The sequence below is a fragment of the Hyperoodon ampullatus genome (assembly GCF_949752795.1).
Source record: "Hyperoodon ampullatus genome assembly, chromosome: X".
NCBI lineage: Eukaryota > Metazoa > Chordata > Mammalia > Artiodactyla > Ziphiidae > Hyperoodon > Hyperoodon ampullatus.
In genome coordinates, this window is record NC_136913.1 from 16,623,092 (window position 1) to 16,643,815 (window position 20,724).

At 38.1% G+C, this 20,724-nt stretch overlaps 1 protein-coding gene and 1 pseudogene across 2 annotated transcripts in view; one reads left to right on the forward strand and one right to left on the reverse strand.

Moving 5' to 3' along the window:
• Positions 1-90: 90 nt before the first annotated feature.
• On the reverse strand, positions 91-18,607 carry LOC307069577 (cofilin-2-like; annotated as a pseudogene). The gene is made up of 2 exons: positions 18,508-18,607; positions 91-516 (listed from the first exon to the last, which is right to left on the reverse strand). The product of its transcript is annotated as a cofilin-2-like (transcript).
• The window catches only part of CDKL5 (cyclin dependent kinase like 5), a gene marked incomplete at its 3' end in the record, with an annotated part of 159,782 nt that continues 141,270 nt past the window's right edge, over positions 2,213-20,724 (forward strand). Inside the window, exon 1 of the mRNA XM_079727568.1 lies at positions 2,213-2,235. The remainder of the gene's footprint in view (positions 2,236-20,724) is intronic.

The window sequence follows — 20,724 nt, forward strand, 5'->3', positions numbered from 1 at the left end:
AAACCTAATACTATTCCAATTGACTGAGCTGGAGAAATGGAAGCTTCCTTAAGATCCAGATGGCACTTGACTGTCATTTTATAAGGGTTTTCATTCAAGTGAAACTACTACCTTGCCTTCCAATTTCTCTCTAAGTGTTGAACGGTCCTTTATATCATCCAAGCCATTTACTTGCTACTCATGTTTAATACCTGTAAATTTCTTTTTAATGGCATCTTTAGAGCTAGCATAAATCATCTTGCTTTTTAAAGGTGCACTTTCAGGAGCCCAAGATCTGCTTCGCTTCCTCTACAATTATTTGTCTTTTGTCATCGCTTAAACAGAAGAGAACTGTTTTCTTTGTTTTTTTGATCTCCTCTTGTGTAGAAGATTTCCTTACTTTCACATCATTAAAAACGTTGATGACTTCATCATTCCCTGTAACCAGAAGCCATAGTGCCCGCGGCTGAGGCTGCAGGCGGCTCGGCCTCCGGCGGCGTGGCACTGTGAGGAGAAGGAGGGGCGGCCGCTTCCCAACTATATTTTAAGATGAAAAAGGTGAAACGTTGTGTCTTTTATTAGAATAACAAGGTTATTCTGGTGTCTTATAAGAACCAATTAATATTGGACATAAAATGGTCTCATACATTAGGCCAATAGCAAGTTCCAGAATTCTCTTTTTAAATAGGCAGCTAGCTACCAGTGAATTTCTTAAGCGACAAGCAGAGATGTGGAATACAGTTTGCACATTTCTTAGTTTTGTGAAAAAGGTTTTTTTCATTGACAGAATATACCGTGTTCTATAGTATGATTTTTTTTTTACTTAAAATATTATGTCCGCTTTTCTGTATCACTAAATATAGTTAAATAATTTTAGTAGTGGTATGATTTTCCATTTATATGATGTGATATCGTTTACTTTATCAATCCTACATTGACTAATGTTAGGTGGTTTTTGGTTGTTGATTATTATGAATAGCACTGCAGTATACAACTTTTGCAGTATCCATCTTTGTCCATTTGTCTGATGGTCTCCTTAGCATAAATCTCTAGAAGAAGGATGGATTTTTGAATCAAATGGTACTCATACATTTAAAATGTTGATACCTATTGCCAGATTACTTTCCAGAAACCTTTATATTCCTACCTACTGTGAATGTGAGTTCACATTTTCCCAAGAAAGAGCACTAGATATTTGTCAGTTACTTTAATCATTACCAGCCTGATAGGTTAAAAGAGATTTCTCTCTCTCTTTTTTTTTACTTAATTGATGACTAGTGAGATTGAACAGGGTTTCATTGATTTATTAGACAGCTGTATTTCTTTTGTGAAAGGCCGGTTTATATCTGTTCTTTTTCTGTTTTCTCTTTGAGTGTTTACGTTATACTGATTTGTAAGATGCTACTACAATTCTGGGACCAATTCCACTTCTGATCATCAACTAGCATTCTGCATCTAATTCCTCTGTGTGTGTGTGTGTGTGTGTGTGTGTGTGTGTGTGTTCCCATACCACCAAGCAATCCTCCATCGTCAGCTGGGTGTCCTACAATTCAACTCAATTTTGACACTATCTATCTGGAGATAGCATCAGATCCCACAAGTTAAGGGCTCAGTCCTAAAGGACTGCCCCCCTTTTCAGATGCCAATCACATGTCCAGGTGGTCACCTGGGCTTCTGTCTAGCTGGCTGCAGATTGGAGGTTCTAATGACCCCCTCCTTGTGTTAGATTAACTTCCTAGAGTGGCTCACAGAAATCAGAGAAACATTTTACTCTTTATATTAGCAGTTTATTATAAAAGGATATAATTCAGGAACCTGCCAAGTGGAAGAGATGCATAGGGCAAGGTATGGGGGAAGGGAGAGGACGTGGAGCTTCCATGCCCTCTCTGAGACTGCCACTCTGACCAAATCGCCACATGTTCACCAACCCGGAAGCTCTCCAAACCCTGTCCCTTTGGGTTTTTATGGGGTCTTCATTACGTAGTCATGATTGATTAGATCATTGGCCATTGATGATTGAACTCATTCTCCAGCCCCTCTCCCCTCCCCAGAGGTAGGGTGGCAGCAGGACTGAAAGTTACAACCCTCTGATCATGTGGTTGGCTCCACTGGCAAGCCACCCCCACCCTTAGGTTACCTAGGGGCTTTCTAAGTCACCTCATTACCATAACAAGAGACACCTTTGTTGCTTTCATCCCTTAGGCAATTCCAAGAGTTTTAGGAGTGCTGTGCCAGAAACTGTGGAACAAAGACCAAGTATGTATTTCTTTTTCTTGTCACAATACCACACTAACATATTAAGAGTATTCAACTTTTGTCTCTTTTTTATTATTATTTTGTATATTAAGAGGTGTACATATTCACTGACTTTTTTCTTTTAAATTTTTTTAATTAAAAAAATTGAGGTATAATTGATTTACAATATTATATTAGTTTAAGGTGTACAACATACAGTGATTCAAAAATTTTATAGGTTATATACATTTATAATTATTATAGAATATTGGCTCTATTCCCTGTGCTGTACAATATATCCTTGTTGCTTATTTTAAACATAGTTGTTCTTACCTCTTAATTCCCTACCCCTATCTTGCCCCTTCCCCTACCTTCTTCCTACTGGTAACTTCTAATTTGTTCTCTATATCTGTGAGGCTGTTTCTTTTTTGTTATACTCACTAGTTTGTTTTATTATTTTTTTTTAGATTCCACATATAAGTGATAACATACAGTATTTGTCTTGCTCTGACTTATTTCAGTAAGCATAATACTCTCCAGGTCCATCTGTGTTGTTGCAAATGGTAAAATCTCCATCCACAAAACAAAAAGACAGCCTACTGAATGGGAGAAAATATTTGCAAATGGTATTACCAATAAGAGATTAATATCAACAATATATAAACAGCTCATATAACTCAATATCAAAGAAAACCCAAGCACTCTGATTAAAAAATGGGCAGAAGACCTGAATAGACATTTTTCCAAAGAAGACATAGAGATGGTTAACAAGCACATGAAAAGATGCTTATCATCGCTAATCATCAGAGAAATGCAAATCGAAACCACAATGAGATATCACCTCACACCTGTCAGAATGGCTATCATCAAAAAGACCACAAATAACAAAAAAACTAAAACAAAAATAACAAAAAACCTAAAAATAGAACTACCATATGATCCAGCAATTCCACTCCTGGGTATATGTCCAAAGAAAATGAAAACACTAATTCGAAAAGATACATGTACCTCAGTGTTCATAACAGCATTATTTACAGTAGCCAAGATGGAAGCAACCTGAGTGTCCATTAACAGATGAATGGATAAAGATGTGATACACACACACACACACACACACACACACACACACACACACACACACAGGAATATTACTCAGCCATAAAAAAGAAATTTTGCCATTTGCAGTCCATTGACTTTTTAAACTATTTTATAGTGAAGCATGATAAGCACTTAAGGTATACAAGACATCAGTGAATTGTCACAAAGCCAACACTTATGTAACTTGACCCAGGTGAACACGTAAACACTGCTGCTGCCGCCCCGCCCCCTGCCCCCCCCCCCAAAGTTAGTAGTGTATCAAGGGCTGGGAGAAATGGGTGTGTTCTGCCCCAGGCTCAGACAATCCACGGTGCATTTTCTATAGAGAATTTAAAATCAACGTAACTACTGACTAAAAGTTGGTGTGCTTTTTATTATCACCATGCCTTGACCATTTAAAAAAATGTGTGTGTGTGTAACATCTGTTTTATTCTGTGTCTAGTTTATCTGTCTTTATTTGTTGGTGCTTGTTGTATGCACAAAGAGATATTCTCCTACATTATCTTTTAGGAGCTTTATTGTTTTGACTTTCTTTTTTTTTTTTTGCGGTACGCGGGCCTCTCACTGTTGCGGTCTTTCCCGTTGTGGAGCACAGGCTCCGGATGCGCAGGCTCAGTGGCCATGGCTCACGGGCCTAACCGCTCCGCGGCATGTGGGATCTTCCCGAACTGGGGCACGAACCCGTGTCCCCTGCATCAGCAGGCGGACTCTCAACCACTGCGCCACCAGGGAAGCCCTATAGTTTTGACTTCTACATTGAGATCTATAATCCATCTGAAATTAATGTTGCGTATGGTATGAGTTAGAGGTCAATTTTAATTTTGTTTTCCTTTATGCATATCCAAATGTCTTAGCACCATTTATTGCAAAGATCAAACTTTCCTCACTGGTCTGCATTTCATGTATGATATTTCTGTGCTTTCTGTTCTTTCCTTTCATCTCTTTGTCTTATACATTGTCTTAATGACTGTGCTTCATAAGTCCTGATATCTGGAGGGAAAGTCTTTTTTTTATTCTTGGAGGTGTCTTGTTTTCCTTGGCCATTTGCATTTCTTTATACATTTTTGAACCAGCCTACAAATTTTCATTTAAAAACTTGTTTGGTTTGCTTGGGATTCTGTTGGATCTCTAGATCAATTTGGATAGAACCTGACGTCTTTACAATGTTAAATCTCTCAAGAACATGGAACATCCCTTCACTTATTAGGTGTCCTTTAATTTTTAAAAATACTGTTTTCTTTAGCTTTCTATGTAGAGGTTTACCACTTTTCTTTCTGTTTTGATAGGAATTTGATATTTTTTGATGGTATTATAAATGGTATTAAAAATTCATTTTCTAACTTTATTGCTGGTATATAGAAATACAGTTGATTTCTAGATATTATCTTTTATATCCCTCAACTTTGATAAACTGATTTTTTTCTGAAAGTTTATAGCTTATTTTGGATTTTCTATATGTACAGTCTGAATAATAGTTTTTTCCCTTCATTCCCAGTTGTCATATTTTTGTCCAGCTTTCTGTTTGTTTGCAGTGGAACGGTTTGCCTGAATTACGCAGGCAGCATTATTGGAAGCAGAAATTTTTCTTAAATAAGAAATTCAAACTGTATTCCATTCTTATTTTTGAATTGCCTTTGAATTTAAACCCAAATCTCTGGGTACTTCAACAGCCATGAAGCCCAGAGAAAGGTACTAGTATCTTTTGAGACATCATTAATGTTCCTAAAGGCTATATAAACAGATCTTATAAAAATCTTTATTTTAGGGCTTCCCTGGTGGCGCAGTTGTTGAGAGTCCGCCTGCCGATGCAGGGAGCACGGGTTCATGCCCCAGTCCGGGGGTGTCCCACGTGCCACAGAGCGGCTGGGCCCGTGAGCTATGGCTGCTGAGCCTGCGCGTCCGGAGCCTGTGCTCCACGGCGGGAGAAGCCACGGCAGTGAGAGGCCCGTGTACCGCAGGGAGAGAGAAGAAAAAAAAAATCTTTATTTTAAACCTTTAAAATTTAGTTTTAGTGTTGAGAACTCTTAATGTGTATCCCAAGGACTTATGTATGAAAGCTTATCAGTAGTTTGAATAATTCCTCAAAGTAGTGGAGTCACTAGTGAAGCCACAGCATACCTCTCATGTGCTGTCTTAAGCATCATTCCTAGAAGCCACCCACCCGAGGTAGCCCAGGGAGCTCTCCACTTTGCAGAGGGCATTGGCTTGCCAAGGTAATGCCATGTGGTGCCAATAGAGACGAATTGCAGGAAGAACTCTTGGAACTGCGTGGGGAGAGAAGTGGCATATGAGTGTCAGTGTGGGGAAGTGTCAGATAGTGTTTCATGGAGGAAAATTCCAAGTTGACTAGTAACTTGGTGGGTTGCAGCTGAGGGATCAGAGTCTTGTTGCAGCTTGTCCTCTGGCAGTGTCATGCACGCCTCTCTGATCTGGAGGAGTCTGTGGGCTACTGTCAGTGAGGTAGTCAACAGATGCTGAGGAGTCTCAGGAAAAAGTGATTGCAGCTTAAAACAGACAACCTCTGCAGGCTCCTCTCCACGGGGGAGTCTGTGCTATCCTGGTTGTGGAATTTCAATGGTAGCAAAATGGAGCTGTAGTGATGGACCAGCAAGAGGCAATTATGACAAGCAAGGGCTCTATTGACTATTTTGGGAATTATGGGAATGGGCAAACAGAAGCTGCAGCTGTAATTACTGTCGTGGAATGAAATCCTCACCACAACCACCCCCCCTTTCACAACACTTTACGCTCGATGGGTGTTCAGTTAATGTGGTATGTGTGCAAATTGTCATTAGACTTTAGAAAACTTTTAGAAACTATTGCAAGTGATGATTCAAATGTGCTCATTAAAAATATTAGTGTCTTTAACCAATCTAGCAGGTTAAATAATTTTATTATTCCTCTAGATTACAATTTTTAAAAGATCAAGTTTAGAGGAAAATCTTGTTCTAATTTTGGAGCATGATATATTTGAATTCAGTCTGCAGTTTTCTATCTTAAAAAAATAGCTGTAATTATAAACAGCAAATGGATGGGGTGTGAGACTGACTTAAGTTAAAAAAAATTGTGACCTTAATAATTCAGAATGCTCTGTATTCTTTCCAAAATGTATTGACACTGTAAGTAAAATTTATCTAAATGTCTTAGGATTCTGTAGAAAGCCACATAGAGTAAAATGCTATTTATTTCTTTTCCCAATGGTGTTTTACTGAGTCATTTTATTAGTTGTATGTGCCTTTCTTGAGTTGGAAATTTATACAGGGGGCTAAAGAAATCCTTTCCACCCAAAATATAAATTCTATACCATTTTGTGTGTAGAAGCCCAACGGTGGGCCTTAAGTAAACACAAATGCTAGCTTTTACCGTTTTTAATGTGTTTTATAGAATAACACTATCTTGCGAAATAGTCTGTTTCTCAGTTTTTCTAAATGGAATAATTTTAAACACTCCTTAAGGATCTTCCTTTCAAATAAATTATGAGGTGACTCCTTTTGTAAAACAAAGGTTCGTTTATTAGCATGAATAATATCTGATCTGATCTTTCCCTCTCCACTCCATGCATATTTTAGCTACTTATAAAGCTGGGTTTTCATATATAGTAATTTTTCTCAGTCACAGGGAGCACTTTAGAGATCGGTACCTGAATCTGGTATTTATAGTTCTTACTTATGGCAGTATGTCTTCTCAACTGTGAGTTGTTTTTATGCCCTTGAATGTGGTAGGCTAACTATATGATATCTTAATGTCATAGTCATGAAAGAAATAGTTGATAATTTATAAAAGCTGTATAAAAATGTATGTTAGGCTGTTAAGGTTAAGCTCCAAACAGAGCTTGGGGAATCTTTAGAAAACGTGACTTAAAAAAAATATATATATATATTGTTGAATCAGACTTACTAGTATCTAGTTCAGGCCTTGAGTGCTTAGTATATATTTGTTTCTTTTTTGGGGGAAGATGTTTCTAGTGACTACTTGATAAGTTTTGTATTTTTATAATTTTATAATTAGAATTCATGGGCCCAATTCACAGAAGACTTCTTAAAAATAATTAATTTTTAGTCCATTTGTCTCTTCTCTTAGCAAGTCCCTAGATGACAAATTGATTAAAACAACACTTAAATAAACTGAAACGTTAACACTTGTTAAAACAACTTGGAATAAACAAATACTATAATTTGGATTATTTAATTTGTATTTTTATGTGCTATATGTAGGAAAATAAAGATGAAAGTAATTGAGCAGTCTTTTTTAGGAATCACTTGATAGAAAGCAGAGAACATTTCCCACTTATAGAAGTAAATGGATGAAGTGTACCTGGTTATCTCAGGAAAAATTCAGCTTAGTATTAACAGGGAAATGGCTTTCAGTCATTCAGTCCATTCTGTCAGTACTGCTGGATTACAAATTAATTGCTGAATTTTGAGTATATTGCTCAGGATTCAGTATAAGAAATTGAACCACTGTGAGTGTTATTGAATAAGGGATTTATTATAGTACTCAGACTGTATACGGATTGTAGGAGTTGCTGGGAATGTGAAAATCAGGAAGCAAAAAGATCAGAAAAATAGTCACTAATAGAGCCTCCTGAATTACTGGTACAGGCGTGTAAGTCAGAACTTACTGGGAAAATTTTAAGAAGCAAGTGTATACAGACATCAAAGTGAGAATGCAAAGAGGATGATCCTGGGGAGGTCTGTGGAAGGCTGTTGCCTCTGTGTAGCTATTGCTTCTGTGGGTACAAAGCCCAGAGTCAGGCATCTGTTGTTGGGTCTTAGGCCACTGTTGATCAGGTGAAGAAGAGCTGGACACAGAGGGGATAAGAGGAGAGTTGAGGACAAGCTGAAACCTGCCCCAGGCACCTCTGCATTTATTCTCACCATGTCTTATCATAAGGACCTTCTAAGAGTTTAGCCATCTCTAACTTGGTGTACTATACAGGGAAGGAAATTATGGGAAACACAGTTCCCAGGTGGACCAAGTTCACAATAGAATGATCCAGTGCATTGTGCTTCCCATTTTGAGCTGCTCTTTCAGATTCATCTCATCAGTAAATGATGAGGATGTTATAATACTTTGAGCCTCAAGATTTCCATTTCCTTATGGTATTTACTGAGGAACTGTTTTTTTTTTTTTTTTTTGCGGTACGCGGGCCTCTCACTGTTGTGGCCACTCCCGTTGCAGAGCACAGGCTCCGGACGCGCAGGCTCAGCGGCCATGGCTCACGGGCCCAGCCGCTCCGCGGCATGTGGGATCTTCCCAGACCGGGGCACGAACCCGTATCCCCTGCATCGGCAGGCGGACTCTCAACCACTGCGCCACCAGGGAAGCCCTGAGGAACTGTTTATATGCTATTATCACTTGAGGATTTAAAATGCTGTACTTTGAATAACTTTTCTTCTTTTTCTTATTAACACTGTGGCCTTTTCCTAATGTATTTTATTATAATTTCTCTGTACCTTATTTACTGATTTTTGTCTTTGTTATTAAAGTTTTACAATCCCAATAAATGAATTACAGGTCAGAAAATATTCAAATTTTGGAGAGGAAAACAGGTACAAAATTTATTTTTTAAAAATATTTATTTATTTATTTTTGGCTGCATCGGGTCTTAGTTGCGGCATGCGGGATCTTTCGTTGTGGCGGCGCGTCTGCTCTTTGTTGTGGCACGCAGGCTCCAGAGCATGTGGGCTCTGTAGTTGCTGCTTGCGGTCTCTCTAGTTGAGGCGCGTGGGCTTAGTTGCCCCATGGCATGTGGGATCTTAGCTCCCTGACCAGGGATCGAACCCGCGTCCCCTGCATTGGAAGGTGGATTCTTAACCACTGGACCACCAGGGAAGTTCCTTATTTATTTATTTCAAAATTTAAATATGAATAACTACATACTCTGGTGGATTTGGGATTAAAAATAACCGAGTATGCCATAAGACTTTCTTCTGACTTTCTGAAATGTTCATGCTCCATTCTAGTAATGGTGAATAAAAGGAGATGACCTTTTGCAATAGATTTTAATTTGAGAATGTCTAGGCTCTTTGAAATGCAGAGCCTCAAAAATTTGTCAGCTAGGTTGATACATTCAGCCAGCAAAATTAAGTGGTCTGCTGTTCTCAGACTCCCACTATATCCTTTGTGCTCCAGGTCTGCTTTCTGTCTCTGCAGTGCATGTGTAACACTTTCTAGTTGATTTTTTTTTTTAATGGATGATCTGACAGGGTAGGGGAGTAAGGACATGATGAAAGATAGAAAGTGCTGAAAATCATTTTCATTTATCTCCTTCCTACAGTCCATAATGGGGTGGGGGTTCATTTGTCTATTTCCCATTTAATTTTCCTTTTTTTCTTCTCTAGAGTTAGAGAATCTCTTCTAATTTCTTTTAAGAACATTCACTGATAATGACTGAAGTATTCTGGAGAGTTAGATGTACCTCTCAGACATAGTCTTAGAATATTTTTTTAAATTAATTTTTATTGCAGTATAGTTGATTTACAATGTTGTGTTAGTTTCTGCTCTACAGCAAAGTGAATCAGTCATACATATACACATACCCACTCTTAGATTCTTTTCCCATATAGGCCATTACAGGGTATTGAGTAGAGTTCCCTGTGCTATACAGTAGGTCGTTATTAGTTATCTATTTTATATAGAGTAGTGTGTATGTGTCAATCCCCGTCTTCCAGTTTATCCCTTCCCCTAGTTCTAAATAATAATCTTCACTTGCCTCCATCATGTTTTCTTTATTCTTTGATAGTAATTAATTGATAACACTTTTCTTTGGAGTTTAGACTCAGTAACTCACCTCTTCTCTCTGTATTTTATCTGAAAATGAAGCCTCATTTTATGTTCCATAGCTCAGGAAGAATACTTCCCATTTGTAGTCCTCTGACTGTACTGTGTGTCTTGTTTCTGTGGTTTCTTTCATGAAATCTTATAGGGCTAAAGGTAATTGAAGTGCATTTGCTTTCCTCCACATCAAATAAATGCTTTACAAATATACCTCAGCAATTCTGCTTATAGATGGCTCTTTGATTTGTCAGTTCTTGTTTTTTGTCTTGGTACAACAGAAGATGATTTATTTTATAAAGTAAGTTGAAGGTTTCTTTGCTTACAAGACTCTGTAAATTATCAGTAATGTTGATAGTGCAATGAAATTTTAGAAGTGGTTCTAGATTTAGCATAGTTCTAAATTGTTTAGGCTGAGTAGAAAATTTTCCAATGATATTGTTTCAACTTAATAAAATAACAGTGCTTTGCAGGTAATTTAATTGTCATCAGAACTGGCAAGACTAAAATATTGCTTGCTTTAAAAATGTTTTATTTACTTTAATAAAAATATTGCTCTTAAAATGCTAATGACATTTCATGAGTCTATTATTCCTTATGGGTCTTGAGATAAATTACTTGTCTCATTTGGGGAATTTCTTTAAGCACAGGCTCATAACTGAGATGATAAATCCCACTTTCTTGAGATATTAGCCTTCTTATTTCTGTCATCTATTGTGTTAAATTAATCTTATTATTTAATTACTAATAATAGTTGTTTTTTTATTACATGGCTACTGTGCATCAGAGGCTCTACTTACATAACCTGGAATCCTCACCTATAAGTAGGTAGTATTAGTCCCTCTTAGTGAATGAGAAAAGAGACTTAAAGAGGTTAAATAACTTGCTCATGGTCACATAATTAATAAAGGTTGACACCCAGATGTGTTAGTATTCTCAGAAGAATAGACAGAAAGGTCCAGGTAGAGGAAGGGTTTGTGCCAACAAGCAGTACACTCGGCCTGATTGTTCATCATCTTAATTAGTCTTGGATTATTGAAATAACATTATTTCATCTTCTAAGAAGGACATATTAAAGTGTAGAAACTAAAAGAAAATCACTTTTGATTTTAAAAATTATTAGGATATGTTAGCTTATATTAACAGTCATGCATATGTTTGCATTATTCAAAATAGATAATAGACAATTTTTTAAAATATTTATTTATTTATTTATCTATGGCTGCGTTGGGTCTTTGTTGCTGTGCGCAAGCTTTCTCTAGTTGCGGGGAGCAGGGGCTACTCTTCATTGCGGTGCACAGGCTTCTCACTGCAGTGGCTTCTCTTGTTGTGGCTCACAGGCTCTAGGCGTGCAGGCTCAGTAGCTGCGGCGCACGGGCTTAGTTGCTCCAGGCATGTGGGATCTTCCCGGACCAGGGATCGAACCCGTGTCTCCTGCATTGGCAGGCAGATTCTTAACCACTGTACCACCAGGGAAGTCCCAATAAACAATATTTAAATTCAGGATGTGCATGGGTTTCTTTAAAATATTGAATCCTGTGTCTATTATTAAGTAAAGTGGGAGTTATTTCAAGGAAAATGATGATACCACACTGAAGAGCAGGCACCATGGTAACCAGGAAGTTGTCTAGTTTTCCCACCTACTCTGTTGTGAATGGGGAGAGGGCCCTCCAGTCAGGCTAGAGCAGAGCTCCTCCTCAGAAGCTGGTTAGGAGAGTTTGATATAAGCTTTGTTTCCTCATTCCTATAATGAATGGGTATGGTTTATTCTAGCTTTAAGATTCTCTGATTCCTTGAAGAAGAAGATGGTAGTTTGTATTTCAGAGGGCTTTAGGTATCATATGTATGGAATTAAAAACACAAGTAATTAAGTTAGTACTGTGGAACTGTGAAGCACAATGTACTGTGGCTAATCCACATACAGATAGTAATTGACAGTAATATTGTTTACAAGTTCATTCTCTGTCAGTTACTGTTATAAATATGCATAGTCAATTCTTAATTATTTAAGAATTGTTAGAGTGGTTTATCCCTGTATCTTTCTTTTAGAAATGTGGGTCATTATTCTCTCTCAGTTGATAGGCAGAATAGAGTTGAAATGCTGATACAGGATATAGTGGAGATATGGTATCTCGTTTCCAGGAAATTATGTTTTATCTAAGGGAAATAGATATGTATGCAAACAATAAATGTTTAATTAAGTATGTAATGAATGTCATGTAAGTGCTGTATGTAAGAATTTATAGACTGGCTTTTTGAATTTTTATCATGGGAATCTGTTAATCTTAACTAAAAAAGAATGCAGAGTTTATAGAGACTAACTTCTAGCTAGGCTGAACAGAGAGGAAGTTATAATTTACTTGATTTTTAAAAAAATGATGGCTAATATTTCAGTTGGCAAAGACTGGGGGCAGGGGTGGGGAAATGGTTGGAACAAAGGCATAGAAATGGGAAAGTGAAAAGGCATGTTCTAGGTGTTGATTAGTAGGTGTAGTTGCTTTGGAGCCAAGGATTCTTACAGTGGAAGAGTGAGTGAGTGATTGTCAAAAATTATAGTTGAGTTCACAGGAAAGCAATTGCCAAAGGTTATAGTTAATTTCAGATTAAGTAACATGACTGCTGTGAGCCTAAATTTTCCCCTCTGTAAAGTAAGGTCAGATGAGATGATCCCTAACCTACTTAATAGGTGTTCAGTAGGTATTTGTTGAATGAATAAGTGAGTGAGCAAATGAATGAATGAGTGAAAGAGATGTCTTTAGCCATTTTCCTTGACATCATTGCCTTAGAAATTTGGAATTTTGGTAGGCAGTAGGAAATTAACAATTTTTGATAGTAAAATGATATAACAACTTTAGTCTAAAAAGAATAAGTCATGGTCTTTTCCTATAAATAATGGTTATGTGTTTTAAAATTTGTTTCTTTCTGTAGGAGTCAGTGGATCCCTGTCTGGATTATGAATTGTCAGGGCATTTTTGTTTTAAAATAAAGTTTCTTTCTTTCTTTTTTTTCTTTTAAATTCATTATTTATTTATGTATTTTTTGGCTATACCTCCGGCATGCGGGATCTTAGTTCCCCGATGAGGGATATAACCCGGGCCCTCTGCATTGGGAGCAAGGAGTCTTAACCACTGGACCACCAGGGAAGTCCCTGTCAGGGCGCTTTTAACACTTAAAATATTGAGTCTTAAACTTATTAAGTATTTTTGTATAAAAATATTTTAAAACTGAATGTAAGAGTTTAGAAACTTTTATAGCAATTTAACATTTTTACTGTATTTTACAATATAATTTACATGGGATTAAAAAAAAAACTAGACTATTATTCTAAATAGTTTGAGAATCTTTGGTCTGAATGATTCCAAAGTTTTTGGCTTTGGGTAGATGAAATGCCATGATTACATGAACTCACCTCTTTCCAAAGCATCTTTTCTAAGGATTCTAAAAGGATGTGATTATAATGTATTCATCTGAGAAGTGACTTCATAATGGAGCCTGAGAATACCCATAGAGCAGGTTATATTCTTGATGAAGCTGCCTTAAGTTGGAAATTAAGTTAAATCTTGAGATTCTTATATTCTCAATTTGTATGACTTATATTCCTTACTGTTGACCTGAAGTTCAGCTTTGTATTCATTCAGCTATCCATGATATCTCTGCATTTTGCAGTATAAAACTTCCCATAATAAATGACAATTAAATGACCCCATAATTGTCAATCACATAATATTGTTTTCCATATGCTCCTCTATATTCCCAGCTTCACTTATGCCCAGTAGTCAAAGCAGAAATTTTATAATCATCTAGACTTCTCCATTTCTCATTCATCAACTATTTTTAAATTGGCACTGTGTCTTTTGAGTACACCTCCTAAAAATCTCAAATCTATCCACCTTTCTCTCCTCACTGCTGCTTTAGTTGAGATTTTCATCATTTTCTGCCTGGCCTCCATCAATCAGTAGCTTTCTGATTAGTGTCTCTGCCCTAACCCTGTTCCTGCCTCCATGGTGATTTTTCTGAAACATAATACTGATAGGTACTCATCTAAAAAGCTGCTCTTTATTTACTGTTGTCTATGGCAGTAGCCTTCAAATGTCTTGTGCACCAGTTGAATCCTTTCTTAAAATATAGGGAAACATACCTGTTGCATGGCATACAAGGCCTTTAATGATTTAGTCCCTGCCTCGTTCCTGTCATTCCTGGACCTGTGCCCTAGTTTTCAGAGAAGCTGAATGACTTGGGTTCTACAAACACTCCTTGTTTTGGGGGGTTTTTTTGGGGGGGGCCTATTTTAGCAAGAACTTTTCCTCGAATGCCTTTACCCTTTTGTCTGTCTCATATTCTGTTCTTGTCTCAAGATGTCACCTGAATCTCCTGAGTGATGAGTGTCTTTTGTATGCTAATGGATGACTTCTGGCAGAGGCCCCTAGATGACACCAGAATGGGGCCTGGTCACCAGAAGGACTAGCCATGATTAGAAGGTTAGAACTTTCAGCCCCCTTGTCCTATCCCCTACCTCTGGAGAGAAGAGGGGGCCAGAGATTGAGTTCAGTTACCAGTGGCCAGTGATTCAATCAGTCATGCCTATGTACTAAAACCTCCATGAAAACCCCTAAACAACAGGCTTTGGGGAGCTTCTGAATTGGTGAACACATTGAAGTGCTGGGAGGTGCTGGGAAGGTGCTATACCCTGGGAGGTCATGGAAGCTTTGCTCCTCTTCCCTCCACCCCCTGTAACTTGCCCTTTGCATCTCTTCGATTTGGCTGTTCCTGAGTTGTATCCTTTATAATAAACCAGTAATGGTAAGTAAAGCATTTTCTTGAGTTCTGTGAGTCATTCTAGGGAATTATCAAACCTGAGGAAGGGTTTGTGGGAACCCGCAAATTTTTTAGCCAAGTCAGACAGAAGTGCAGTTGCCCTGGGGACCTGGGACTTGGGACTGGCATCTAAAGTGAGGGAAGTCTGTGGGACTGAGCCCTTAAACCTGTGGAGTCTGATGTTAAACTCTGGGTAGTTAGATTGTAGGATGCCCAGGTGTTAGAGATTCGATGTTGGAAAAGATGCCACATATTTGGTGTCAGGGTGACTTAACCTCAGTTTACAAATGGAAACAAACCAAAGCTTCAAGAGACTGCTCAGCTTAATATTAAGTTAGTATGTGGGAGAGAGCTGTAGCTTAAAAGTCCTCTTAACCGTATCTTCTTTTGTTTTGTTTCAATTTTAATTGTAATTTCCCTGAGGGAAAGAACCTATCTTTCTTTTCTTTTAACATATTAAATTTTTATTATTTATTAGTTATGTGTTCAAATCTCTTGAACTTAATTGAATGCTTTCATCAATTAATGGCCTTGATAAAATTGCTTGTAATTTTGAATGTTCTTTGTTTGGTCAAAGTAGTGTTACTTATCCTTCTAAAGTTAGCAGGACATACAGCTGGGGAAGTACAAGATCTTTAGCTTGATTTTTTTTTTTTTTTTTTGAGTTCCTTCTGCATTTTAAATAGGACACAAATATCTCTGTAAATAAAAATAACTTCCTCCCAACCCATTTGGAAAATATCCCAGACTTCTTTTTCATGCCTTGCAAAGTTGCTGCTGTCTAGTTACTATTTGTTCTTTCTCTTTGAAATAAGTGACCCTCCCAGGAATAGCTTAATCACCAGATGTTTGGCCAGCAGTATTTCACTTATTCTGGTTTTGTAGTTTTTCTGAAATAGGCTGAAAGGTAATCACTCCATTCCTTCCCTTGTTCTAAAATGATTTTACTCAATTGCTCTTGAAACTTAACCTTGGTAGGTGATTTGGAACTGAAATGAAAAGAGAGAAGGTAGGCTATATATATTTTATACCGGTCCTTTATTTTTTATTTATTTATTTTTTTGTGGTACGCGGGCCTCTCACTGTTGTGGCCTCTCCCGTTGCAGAGCACAGGCTCCGGACGCGCAGGCTCAGCGGCCATGGCTCATGGGCCTAGCCGCTCCGCAGCATGTGGGATCTTCCCGGACTGGGGCACGAACCTGTGTCCCCTGCATCGGCAGGCGGACTCTCAACCACTGCGCCACCAGGGAAGCCCTATACTGGTCCCTTATTAACTGACATTTATTAATTGAGAATTTTGACATTCATTTTCAGTTTGAGAGGTTCTGAGTGTTTAGAAATGAAACTGTGGGACTTCTAACAGAGGATCCTTATTTTTTTTTTTTTTTTTTTTGGTGGTATGCGGGCCTCTCACTGTTGTGGCCTCTCCCGTTGCGGAGCACAGGCTCCGGACGCTCAGGCTCAGCGGCCATGGCTCACGGGCCCAGCCGCTCCGCGGCACGTGGGATCTTCCCGGACGGGAGCACGAACCCGTGTCCCCTGCATCGGCAGGCGGACTCTCAACCACTGCGCCACCAGGGAAGCCCGAGGATCCTTATTTTTTAACTGAGGAAATGAAAGTTGTCAAGGTCAACCATAAAGCTGATACTTTGCCTTGGTGAGAGAAACCCAGGATTTAGAGTCTTTCTGATGTAATTTTCAGTCTACCACGAATCCAGAGACTTGGTAACATCAGTTTGTGACAGCATTAACATTGTTTAGCCTGGAAGCAGCCTTTGTGAATTTTCCAGATTATTTGACAGTGTTTGAAATCACTTGATGTCTTCAGGACCAATAAACTCTACCATGTAAGTTTTTAAAAAAATAATTAATTTATCTATTTTTGGCTGCGTTGGGTCTTCATTGCTGCGCGCGGGCTTTCTCTAGTTGTGGCGAGCGGGGACTACTCTTTGTTGTGGCGAGCAGGCTTCTTGCAGTGGCTTCTCGTTGCAGAGCACGGACTCTAGGCGTGCGGGCTTCAGTAGTTGTGGCACGCTGGCTCAGTAGTTGTGGTTCGCAGCCTCTAGAGCACAGTCTCAGTAGTTGTGGCGCACGGGCCTAGTTGCTCCACGGCATGTGCGATCTTCCCAGACCAGGGCTCGAACCCGTGTCCCCTGCATTGGCAGGCAGATTCTTAACCACTGTGCCACCAGGGAAGTCCCTCTACCGTGTACTTTTATCTTTTTCAATTAGTAGATTTTTCAAACTTCCAAAAAATAGCAATAAACCTCCTTTTTCAAATATATCATATTAGAATCAGTGTACAAAACAGATATAAGTGGTATTTAGTTAGAATACAATCTTAAGTTTAGTTTTGATTTATTGGAAAATAAATCATTGAGAAAATTCAAATTTGTGAAATGCTATATTAGAGTATTTCACTTCCATTTCTAACTTAAAATAACTGAATGGATGTACCATAATTCATTTAATCAGGCCCCTCTTGATATTTAGGTTGTTTCCATTCTTTTGCTTTTATACACAATGCTGCAGTGAATAGCATATGCTTATCGTGTGTGTGTGTGTGTGTGTGTGTGTGTGTGTGAGTGAGTGTTTTCTGAGGATAAATTCCTAGGAATGTAATGGCTGTGTCATTAGAATATGTTTGTTTTTAGTTTTGAAAGATAACAAATTGGCCTCTAAAAAGTTGTTATCTATCTATCTATCTATCTATCTATCTATATACATTCCTACCAGCAATATATGAGCAAGCTTAATTCCCTCATGCTCTCATCAACATGGTACGTTAGTTTTGGTTTTTGCTAATCTGAAAAATTGTATCTCAGTATAGTTTTAATCTTCAGTTTTTATTATATGTAAAGTTGAGTAACCTTTTATATGTTTAAGAGCCATTTGTGTTTCCTCTTCTGTGAACTATTTGTTCATATCACTTTGCCCATTTTAGAAATTGGGTTTCTTACCCCTCTTATCAAGCAATAGGAACATTTTATGTTTTAGGGTTTTTTCTTTTTGTGATGTAAGTTGCAGATTCTCTTCCTCATTTTAAAATTTCTCTTTTTCCTTTGGTTTTTGCCTTTTTCATTTTTATGGATATGTAAACTCAAACTTAACATGCCTAAAATGGAATCCTGAATTTCTTCCCTTCCCTTAACCTGCTCCTTTTCTAGTTTTCCTCACATCAAGAAGCAGCAACCTCTATCTACTCATAGCCCAAGCCCCAAACCAAGAAGTTATCTTTGATTTCTGTTTCCCTCACTTCCCATCTCTGATCCATCCCCAGCTGTATTGGCTTCCCCTCCAAATATATCTTAAATCTTTCCATTTCTCTTCATGTGTACCAGTTTAGTCCATCCCGCCCTTATCCTTTCACCTGGGTGGTTGCAGTGGCTTCCTAGTTGTTAAACCCCCAAATTGATAGCTCCCCTTCCAGGCACAGAGCCGTTCTCTACTCTGTAGCTTGTGTGATCTTTTCAAAATGCAAATCATCTGATTGTCATACCACCCCCTGAACCCATCTCCCATTCTTGTTCAAAACCCTCCAGTGGTTCCGTCTCATGATAAAGATAAAACTACTTAAACAACTTGCTGTTTTTCCAGCCTCACCTTGTACTGGGTTATTAACCATCCAACCCTTGCCACCTTTGAGCCTCTTGTGTTGGCCATGTTTCCTCCTGACCTGGGAGGTCATTTTCTCCTGGTGCATCCCTCCTCTTCTGTAAGTTCATGTCTAATTGTCCTACGGATCTCAGCCCACTGAAAGCTTTCTCTGGAAAAGCCAACCCTCCCTAATTAGGTGGAAAACCTCTGTACAAGCCCTTGTAGAGTCTTATATCTCTTTTTCATAACACTTACATTTGCAGTTTTACACTTATTGTGTGATCCTTTGATAAACTCTGTGAGGTAAGGGGTTTTGTGTCTTTCCTTTACCGATATATTCCCGGTGACTGTCATAGTGCCTGGCATATAGTTAACTCTCAAGACATATTTATGGAATGATTGCTTACTTTTAAGTTCTCAGGTGTGGAGTTTAAAGAATGTACTGGTTTACCCTTTCTGAAAAAATGTGACTGCATTTGCTCTAGGCCAGTCTTTGTTCTCATCTTCTTTTCCCTATGGCTTTCCCAAGACCACTGAGATTCAGCAATCTCATCTCCAAAGTCTTAAAGCATTTCAGGTATGAAATGTATCTAGGCCAATGGTCTCGAATTCATTTGAAGCCTGTAGGTGTTCTTCAACAGTCTTGGCCTTCAGTTCCTTCTCTTTTTTTCCATCTGAAAGTCAGTGTTTTGTTTTTTGTTTGGTTGGTGGCGTTTTTTGTTTGTTTTTGTTTTTTGGTTTTTTTGGAGTGGAGGACAATAACTTAGACCACATTTTCTGATCACATCAACCCAGCAAAATCTAGGTGGTTCCCAACTTCTGTAAGTTTGTTCTAAATTCAGTTATTTAGAATTTGGAGATCAGAACAAATTATCCCATAGAAACCATGATAAAATCGATACATTTTCATGCAAGTGCTTTCAAAACGTTTTACACCAATAGTGTATCTTAAATAGTACAGTGTTAGTGTGAACTCTGAATTTCTCTGATCCCAGTTTAGTTCTCTTTTTCTATCTGAACCTTGAGGCCCTCAGATTCTCAGGAAGGGCTGGGAGTTTAGTAGGGTTGGCAGTGCTAGGAGAAATATCAGGTAACTGGGTAGGAGATACATTGACTGGGTTTCCTACCTTGTGGAAGGATTCTAAGGGTAAAGGGTGCGGAGGCAACCTACATGTTTCACAGTTTGAAATTTTTAAAAATTTATTTATTTGGAGTATAGTTGCTTTACACTGCTGTGTCAGTTTCTGCTTTACAGCAAAGTGAATCAGCCTTACATATACATATATCCCCTCTGTTTGGGATTTCCTTCCCATTTAGGTCACCACAGAACAATGAGTAGAGTTCCCTGAGCTATACAGTAAGTTCTCATTAGTTATCTATTTTACATATAGCAGTGTGTATATGTCAATCTCAATCTCCCAATTCATCCTACTCCCCCTTCCCCCTTGGTATCCCTACATTTGTTCACAGTTTGAAATTTTTATGCTATTAAACTGTGTGTATTTTACTCATGATAATTCAAGTATCAGTTTGATTTAATGGGAACTGAATTATAGAGAATGGATTGATGAATCAAATTACTCTTAGCTATTGGGGGAATAAAGCAAAATGAAGATCCTATTAAATATGTCAGGTGGTCCCATGAAGGAAGAAAACTAAGTAGGAGTGAGGAGTGCATTATCTCCTCACTTAGAGTCAACATGGAGAATTCTCTGCAAGAGAGTAGGATGTTTTTTTCATAAGGCTGTGCTTTCCACGGAAATGATTTCTTTCCGTACATGGATCACGAGTTTTAAGATGCTTTCAAACCCTCTTATTATATCAGAAGTTTTGTCATGTACCAAATTCATTCCTATCCAATTTCAGTGACAAAATGGCTCTCTCATTTGTATGTATAAAAACAATGCCAGAAACAAAAACAAAACTCATGATTCAACTGATTTTGTACTTTCTTTGGGAAGAAGAAAAGAACCGTTGAGATGAAGATTATAATTTCAGCAACAGAGGAAGCATTCAAGGCTCAGACAGGTCTTAAATTCAATACTAATAATATATGAAATAAATTATAAGCCTTACATTTCTGTCAGTTCTTGTAGGTACCTGCTTGCCAATGCAGAGACAAGATTGCTTAATTCTAGGTGTCTTTCTTAGTGCAAGACAAATCCACTTTAAAAAGCATTCTGTTGTTTGTTTACAAAGTTAATGGTTGGTAATCAGAAACTC